Source organism: Pyxicephalus adspersus, chromosome 3 (assembly GCF_032062135.1).
Source record: "Pyxicephalus adspersus chromosome 3, UCB_Pads_2.0, whole genome shotgun sequence".
Taxonomy (NCBI): Eukaryota; Metazoa; Chordata; class Amphibia; order Anura; family Pyxicephalidae; genus Pyxicephalus; species Pyxicephalus adspersus.
In genome coordinates, this window is record NC_092860.1 from 144,452,487 (window position 1) to 144,461,395 (window position 8,909).

General features: G+C 35.6%; 1 long non-coding RNA gene across 1 annotated transcript; it reads right to left on the reverse strand.

Moving 5' to 3' along the window:
• Nucleotides 1-8,274: 8,274 nt before the first annotated feature.
• Nucleotides 8,275-8,610, reverse strand: LOC140327280 (uncharacterized). Its single transcript, XR_011920008.1, has 2 exons — nucleotides 8,534-8,610; nucleotides 8,275-8,363 (listed from the first exon to the last, which is right to left on the reverse strand). It is a non-coding gene; the product is annotated as an uncharacterized lncRNA (long non-coding RNA).
• Between the last annotated feature and the right edge of the window lie 299 nt (nucleotides 8,611-8,909).

Below are 8,909 nucleotides of genomic sequence, written 5' to 3' on the forward strand. Positions count from 1 at the left end.
CGACTTCATATACTTCATGTCCCACTGGGGGTCTGGACCATAATATGGGTAAGCTTCAGTGTCTCCTAAACATAACCCCATAACCATGTCCATATGGAAGGTGACATTAGCTCCTTCCTGAGGGAACGGATCTACACTCTTCATCCGGCCTGTCCATCCTACCATATTATCCACCCAGGGAATAACTAAATAGTAATCAGTCCTACAGACCCGAGCTACATAATCCTTACATGTTTCTCCTACATACGGAGGGGGTGGAAAGACCTTTCCTTGTATTGCACCCATTTCTTGTAACTTAATTGAGACAGAAGCAGAGCTGAACTCTCCCCAGGACTGGCTGTACTGAACCGTAAAGGCTCCGACAATTGCTGTCAACTGGGTACACTGAGGACTTATGTCTATGCTCAACTTTTTTCTCAACTGCCTGTTAGTATTATCCCTTAAAACCGTCACTTGCGTTCACCAGTTTCTGGGTTAGCGGGGTTCCCCTCGCCAGAGTGGTGGGGTGTCTTAGGGTTCTCCAGTACACACACACAATAAAGTTAGTTCAGTTTTCACAGTATCATTTGCTGCTTACCTTCAGCAAAAAATGAGCATATTTCAGCATATTTCATAACCTAAAAGAGAACATAAGAAAGCGACAGATATAAAGCGGTAGAAATTGGCTGACAAGAGAAACCAGGGTGCAGACAATAGTTAAATTCTTCCCTAAAGAATACCTCTATAAACTTGGCCAGTAGTCTATTTAATTCTGGGACTTCCCTTAAGCCCACAGTTTAAAGTCTATCTTCCCTAAAGATAGATACTTTCCTTTTCAATCTATTCTAAGTGGATTCAGGATAGAAGCAACAGAGAGTTTGGGAAAGGATCGGAATTCCCCTAAGCCGCAAGGCAGGGACTTTCCGTACTCAGCGAATTCTGTGTGCTCTAATCCCAGACGAGCCCCCAGCTTAAAAGATCTTCTTCTACTTCTAGTTCCTCGAATGCACCCTGACTTCTCCTTCACCCACAGAGACAGATGTCTGGAGGGATATCCCAATAACACACACGAACACAGTATGGTTTTAGGAATATACTCTGATCTTTATTTGCCAAGGCAGTCTTTTTTTACACATAGGTATACGAAGGGTGGTTGTTATTTACATACAGTTGATTAAGTTTTGGCTATATATAGTGTTATTTGATACATTGCAAGGCATACAAGGCATACATTGTATTTCAAAGAATTTAGAATTCGAGTAGATAGAAGAAGAAATTCCCCGGATACCTACGTCATGCATTCCGGGGGGCTCTGGGTGCTCTTTCTGTACATGCCCTAACCTCGGACATGCACAGAAGGGGCATTTTTTTTTAATGAGGGGAAGAGATGTGATCTCATGCAAGCACAGTGAGATCGGCTCTCTTTTATTTTCCCCCTTACAGTGGCTACGTCACTTGATCTTGTACCTGTGCAGTGTGAGATTGGGTGAAGTACCAAGAAGACTGAGGAAGAAAGTGAAGAATGAAGATGGCGGTGCTTGGTGCTTCTTCATCCTCAGAACAAAGAGCAATTACAGGATGATCCAGGATCGGATCGGGGGATGGACCAGCACCATCGAGGGACCTACAATATTAAAGGTAAGTGTCACTTTTTTTGGTTTTGTTTAATTCCACTTTAAATTTGGATATGTAGCTGTCTTTATGGGATAGTTGCGAATATCCAAACTAAAAGCCACAATTTTAGTAGTTGTCTACCCTTCATGTTATTTTCAAATATTTTAACTAGAACTTTGATAACTAATGCATAATACATTTTCTGTTTAGAATATATTAACAAAAGCATTAACACTTTTTCTTATAGGCTTATTTTACCTCACCACATCCAGAAATATTGGTGAATATTCATATTTATACATGTATTTATTCACCTCAACTCTCACATCAGTATACCTTGTATGGTATTGAATAGAATATACATTTATTTAATCAAGATTTATTAAATGATTCAGAAGGCTATAAGTGTCATGGCTAGTACTAAGAGCTGCTTCAAGAGTTTAGTTAGTGACTTATTCCTTGTTGCTTTATTATAATATTTAATCTAAAGGTAATTCAGACCAAACAGTAGGGGAAGAAAGATAAAAACAAAAAAACGAAATTGTATAGATGTGATAATAGGTGGTGATAGGATGTGATAATCTATGTGATCTGTGACAGGTTCGAATTTAATTATATTAATTTTATTTTATAATCCCTGTCTCCCTCTGGTGGCTGAGTAACCTTACTTCTCCTATAATTATACTAATAATCATTCTACCTTTATCATTTCTATTTTGTATATTTGTTATCTGCAGTATAATAAATCTCTAATTCTATTTGGAAATACTATGATGTTGTAAATACCATATATTTGTTATTTTCTTCCCTGATTTTCAAAGTTATTTTTTATTTAAAGAAAATATTATAAAAAGTATATTAAAGAAATGACAAAAAATAAACAACAAAGTTAAACAAGATTTTATGTTTCTAGAAATTGTGTACAGGCCTTTTTTAATCAAATTTGAAATTTACAAAATAGCTGTAAAAATATTTAGGAATCTATTTCCAAAGCAGCGTATCTGACATTCACTTAATTCCTGCTTGAGAATAAATTCCTGTCATTGAAACATATGGATCCAGCATGGGTGCTCTTTCTACACATGCAGAATGTTGGCACAATTTTAGTAGTTGTCTACCCTTTATGTTATATTCAAATATTTTAACTAGAACTTTGATAACTAATGCATAATACATTTTCTGTTTAGAATATATTAACAAAATCATTAACACTTTTTCTTATAGGCCTATTTTACCTCACCACATCCAGAAATATTGGTGAATATTCATATTTATACACGTATTTATTTGCCTCAACTCTCACACCAGTATACCTTGCATGGTATTGAATAGAATATACATTTTTTAATCAAGATTTATTAAATGATTGAGAAGGCTATAAGTGTCATGGATAGTACTAAGAGCTGCTTCAAGAGTTTAGTTAGTGACTTATTCCGTGTTGCTATTATAATTTTTAGTCTAAAGGCAATTCAGACCAAAGGGTAGAGGATGGAAGAAAAAATCAAAGAAAAAAAATCAATCGGATAAAAGGGGTTGAAAATGTGATAATCTATGTGATCTGTGACATATTTGGATTCAATTAAATGTTTTTGTATGCCCTAACGCCCTCTAGTGGCTGAGCAATATTACTTATTCTGTATTTATACTAATTATAATGATGATTCTATGGTTAGGGGATGCTCATCTGGCCCGCAACTCGGTGCTGTGTGCCATAGCAATATAAAACACTGTTTATTCTGTCCAGAGATGTCATTTGCAGCAGCCAGGAGAACTAAGATACCAGCAGCCCCTGCTTCTGTCCAATATATAACAGCTGCAGGCTGCACAGATCATACAAATGTGGTACAGGAAATATGCAAAGTAGATTACGTATTGTTGTTTTATTTTAAATATTATATACAAATATACTTTAAAAATAAAATTGACCTTTATATAACTGTTAAAGAATGATGACATTCACTTATTGAAAAATATTGTCTTCTTATCTTAAAGAATGTTTCAGATGTGTTCACTTTTCATATATGATCATATCCAAGATACACAGGAAAAAGAAGGTGTTCCTTTGTATGATTGCATGATTACTGTATAAACGGAACACCCTGTAATCGTTTTGCAAATCTTGAACATCTTGTAATCTCCTTAAAATGGCATGTAGTATAATTTTTATTTATGTACTTATGCATTTTGGAAGCAATGGTCATTTACAAAGCACTATACTCTATGATCACCTGAAATTTAAAGCACTTAAATAACTAAAAACTAAAATATCACAAAGGTGCATGCTGCATTTCTGTTCTGTTTCAGGTTTTGTTACTATTTGATAGACAATAAAATATTTCTAGAGAAAATTATTACTGAAAAAAAAATAACACAATCATGGCATTTGGTAGCTTTAACTAAAGCCCCCAATTATGTATTAGTATTGTGAAGGTTTTTATTTAAATATTAATTACTATAATCAGTTTCAATTCTAGCTACTTCATAAATATTTGTTTGTTAAGATCTGTAGCATGAAAATCTCTAAATGCTTGAAAATGATGTTTCCTATAATCATTTCTTATAGTGTTGATATCTTCTCCAATTCTCTGTTTTAATTATCTGTATGTAGCTCAAACCATATACTGGAGGGCACAAGGGCAGTTTAGGATATAGGTTATGTGAAAACATCTTCATCCTATAACTCTTATACATAACATTTGATTAATTTTTCTTTTTTTTTTCTGTATTACATAGCTCACAGTAGGTAGAATCCTAGTTTTTTAAACAAAATACTCTTTTTTTTTGTTTTAATAATAATGCTAATAGTTACATATAAATTATTTGCTGTCTTTTAGGAACAATGGGGCTGGATATTTGATCCCTCTAGAGCTAGTTGCATTGTCACATTGTTCCTCTCTCCTGGTGTTGTACGCAATCATTTGTAATAGACACATTTCACCTATTCTGATATTTGGTTTGAAAATTGTTTTTTGTGCATATAGTACAGATTTTTAACAATTGCATGATCCAAAAAAAGAATTCTAGTCTCATCCATTGTAGCGGTAATTATTCACATTGTGCCATGATGAAATTAGCCATAACGGGTGCAAATCTGTCCCTATGACAACACTCTTTGTAAATAAAATATTTTGTACTAAAAACAATGTCCTAGCTATAAATAAAGTAATTCTCTACTATAGTGATGTAAAAAAAACCTCCATACTACTTGCTTTATTTATCTCTTTCTAGCTTTCTGATGCCCAATTACTTTCTCCCCTGAAGTAGCAAGTGTTGCAAAACATTTTTTTAGGACGTACCTATTCTTATGTATGAACTTTAACTCAAATGATGACTTACCAATGTTTCTGTACCTAAATATGTGTCTATGAATGACTGTATCGCTAAAAGTGCTTTTTATGGTTTTTTAAGAATTATTTTTATGAGAATTATTAAAACTATAAACCAATATTGCTATACTAATGTTGGGGCATAATTTTCTCCTAATAGCACTGATGATGAAGCATGTATTTTACTCACTCACTGACACCTACTGTCTTCTCACTAACCACAAGGCCTGAGCGTACGTTCTCCTGAGGGCACTACAGCCAGGACACTCTGACATCAAGATGAATGCAGCAGTGCACCAACAATGGGACATATTGCTTCCCACAAATACCAGGACACGTTTCTTATTACTGGGCATAGACTGGTGCATTCTCCCTTCCAGTGACACTAAAGCCGCATACACACTTGCAATACTTGTCGTTGGAAAGGATCTTTCATGATCCTTTCCAACGATAAGAACTGCAAGATGCATGAACGAGTGCTGTACATACAGCACCGTTCTGCTCTATAGAGAGGGGAGGGGGAGAGCGACGGAGCGGCACCCTGCTGCCCGCTCTCCCCCTTCACTTGCATTAGGATCGCTCATCGTTAATTATTCGTGGATCCGCCAGGATGGATCCATGGACGATGAACGTCGTGGGCTGTACACACACCAGATTCTCTCCCGATATCTGGCCGATGCCGATTATCGAGCGAGAAAAATTTGACGTGTGTATGTAGCTTAAAACAGAACAGTAATTCTCCATCTGACACTGAACTATTTCTACCCCCTCAGATACTAAAACTGTGATATTCTTCTTCCCACTATCCAACAATGGATGAGCCTCAGTTTCCTAATTCTAACTGCTGCACAAACATTTGGTTGTATTATATAGTCCCAGTGTTTGTACTATGTTTGTTGTGTTGTACATGACATTCTCCCGACCAGAATGTTTGTTGTTCTAACAGTTACACAGATCATCCATAAATTAAATTGTGTCAGTGTTGTGTGTAGGACTGAAAATGTGTTACTGACAGAATCAACAAGTGAATGACTATGTAAAAGTGAATTGAGATTCTGATCCAGATCCATAATCCATTCAGAAACCTCACTCACTCAATTGGTTTTATGAAACAAAAGAAGTTTTGGAGGTTGCTTTCCTTTTCTTAGTAACTAGGCACTCAACTGAAACTTTCCCGAAATATGTGTAATATTTAATAAATTTAATAATAAACTTTAAATAAAAAACACAAAAATCTGTTTACAGGAAATAAAAAAAAATAGTGTAACATGAGATAAAGCTGTACAGTAGCTTGTGTGTGTGTGTGTGTGTATATATATATATATATATATAATGTGTATATTATATCAAGATAAGATGTATGAGATTGAACTCAATAGAGCTATTTTGTATTGAATCCAATACAAAATCATTTGAATTTCCTGACGATCCTTTCCCGGCACCGACATCACCAGGAAACCCCGGAGATCTTCTTTGCACATGTCCCACACCAGAAGTGGCGTTATTTTATGTTTTAAGCAACCCTGAGTGTGAATCAGAATTACTGCTTTGAGCTTGTAAAATCCACTCCAATTCACACTCAGTATTACCGCTAGGGGGATAAAAACACAGAAACGTGCTTATATCACATTCAGTCTAACCCTAGTCTAAGCGAATAACCACACAATTCCTGTGAGTAAAAATACATGAAAGACAAGCAAATCATGTAACTATTGTAATAGTATAATATCTGTATAACTGAAATGCTAGCATTGAAGAAAAGTCTTTTCTTAATTCCCCCCATATCTCCTCCTCTACAAACTGAATCTGTCGGAATGTGATAGAAAGGTAATGGCAGAAAAAACTGCTTCAAAAAATCCAGCAAACCTGGCATGGATTTTTTTTCTTTCTAATCAATTACTATTAGTTGGCAAATGTTTTTAATCTTGGAACAGTTCCATTTGATGTTTGGATCACCCAGGTTCTCCTATGATAGTTTATCTTCTCCAGTCTTAGAAAGCCTTTATAAATCAAGCCCAATGGTGGGGCAAGTTCCTCATCCAAGGCAAAGATTACAGTGCAATCTGATTGTCATACAACTTTGTATGAAAATCGGATTACAACTGAAAAAAACACTTACCTTGTTCCCGCAGCTCCTCCTGAGACGTCTTCTCTCTTCTGTCTTCTCCCAGCGTGTGCAGTTACCATCTCTGGTTTCCCGGTCAGGTCGCTACATGCGTCAGTGCGGGCGGGTGTTGGCGGGAAATTGAAATCATATGGGCCCTGATTTATTAAGGCTCTCCAAGGCTGGAGAAAATACACTTTCACCAGTGAAGCTGGGTGATCCAACAAACCTGGAATAGATTTCTTTAATGTCATTTGCTATTTGTTGCAAATGCTTTGAATCCTGGACCAGATGTATCTCAGGTTTGTTGGATCACCCAGCTTCACTGGTGAAAGTGTATTTTCTCCAGCCTTGGAGAGCTTTAATAAATCGGGGCCTTTGTATGTCCTGTACCCAATCCAATACAAAATAATACAAAATATATTTATATGGTTTTGTCTATAGGTGTGTGACGTTGGGAGGTGTATTTGAAAAATATAGTACTATACAGTATACCGAATTATTGCATTTTCAGTATTTTTTATTTATTTATGCATTCTTGTTTAAGCTAAATTTTCTGTTTTTTATTTAACTTTAATAATAAAGTTATTTTTTTTTTTTACATGATTGTGTGTTTCAAACTTTATTTTATTCAGGATATCTACTAGACACTTGTTCGGACATATTTCTGTAAGTTACAGGTCTACAATTAAAAAAAAAAAATTCATGATAAACAGTGAAACGCCCAGGTGGTTAAAGGTCCCTTTTAAAATGTTTAAAAATAAACTAGAACTTCAACTTGTAAAATCAGCAAATTAAATTTGTAATATTGAAAAAATACATATTTAACTGAAATTTCTCCACTCATGAAAATATACATTTCATATGCATGGAATCACCTTCACATTTCTACCAATAACATGAAACATCTTACCACATTTTTTACTGAAATCAAAACCCCAGATTTATTCACAAAAATAAATATTTAAAACTCCTGGCATAAAAAGAGGAAGGAGGTTTTTGTACAGCTCTATAGCACTGTGTGAGTGGGTACTCTAGGTACTGCTGACAGTAATATCTTCCTTCATCATCTCCCTTACTCCTTGTACCGTCATTGTGAATCGAGTTCCTGATTTAGATCCACTAAACCTTTCCGAAATCCCAGGGACTCATTTACTGGTGTCAAACAAGAGGAGTTTAGGAGGTTGGCCTGTTTTTCTGTTGGTACCAGGCCATTTCATGAACATTTCTTGTAGAGTTATAAAGAACTCCACTGGCTGTACATGTCCTAGTGACTGTCTGTCCCGGGGACACAGAGATATATTCCGGAGTCTGAGTCATCACAATCTGCCCACAGGATCCTGAGGATGGGAAGAGACATATTGAGTATTAAAATATTTCATCAAAAGAGTTAAAAATAAATAAACAACACGTGAGTAAATTGATATTATTAAATCCATTTGCATTCAAAGTTTCTGTTCCTAATTATTATGTTACATCTGATACAAATAAACACACAATCGCCTTCTACCTTGGATGTAGACATAGAAGACACAAAGTAGAAATGTCAGAGGAAACATCTTGATGTGCCCGGTCTGTCACACACACAGATCATTGACCTAAATGGTAAACTGTTTATAAAGCATGCAATCTACAGGGAAATGATCTCAGCGTCTCACTATGTAAAGCAGGAGATATTCATATATTACATCCTATGACTGGTATCTGATATCAGTGCTCAGTAGGAGGCGGAGAAGCAGCAGTGTCATGTCCGGATAGAATGTACCCAACATATGACATGCAGTAATGGTCATTATGTCAGATATAAGGAATTATTCTATTTTCAGGGAGACAATAGAAATAATCATTCCCTACCTATCAGTAGAGATAAGCAAGGACTGAAAGAT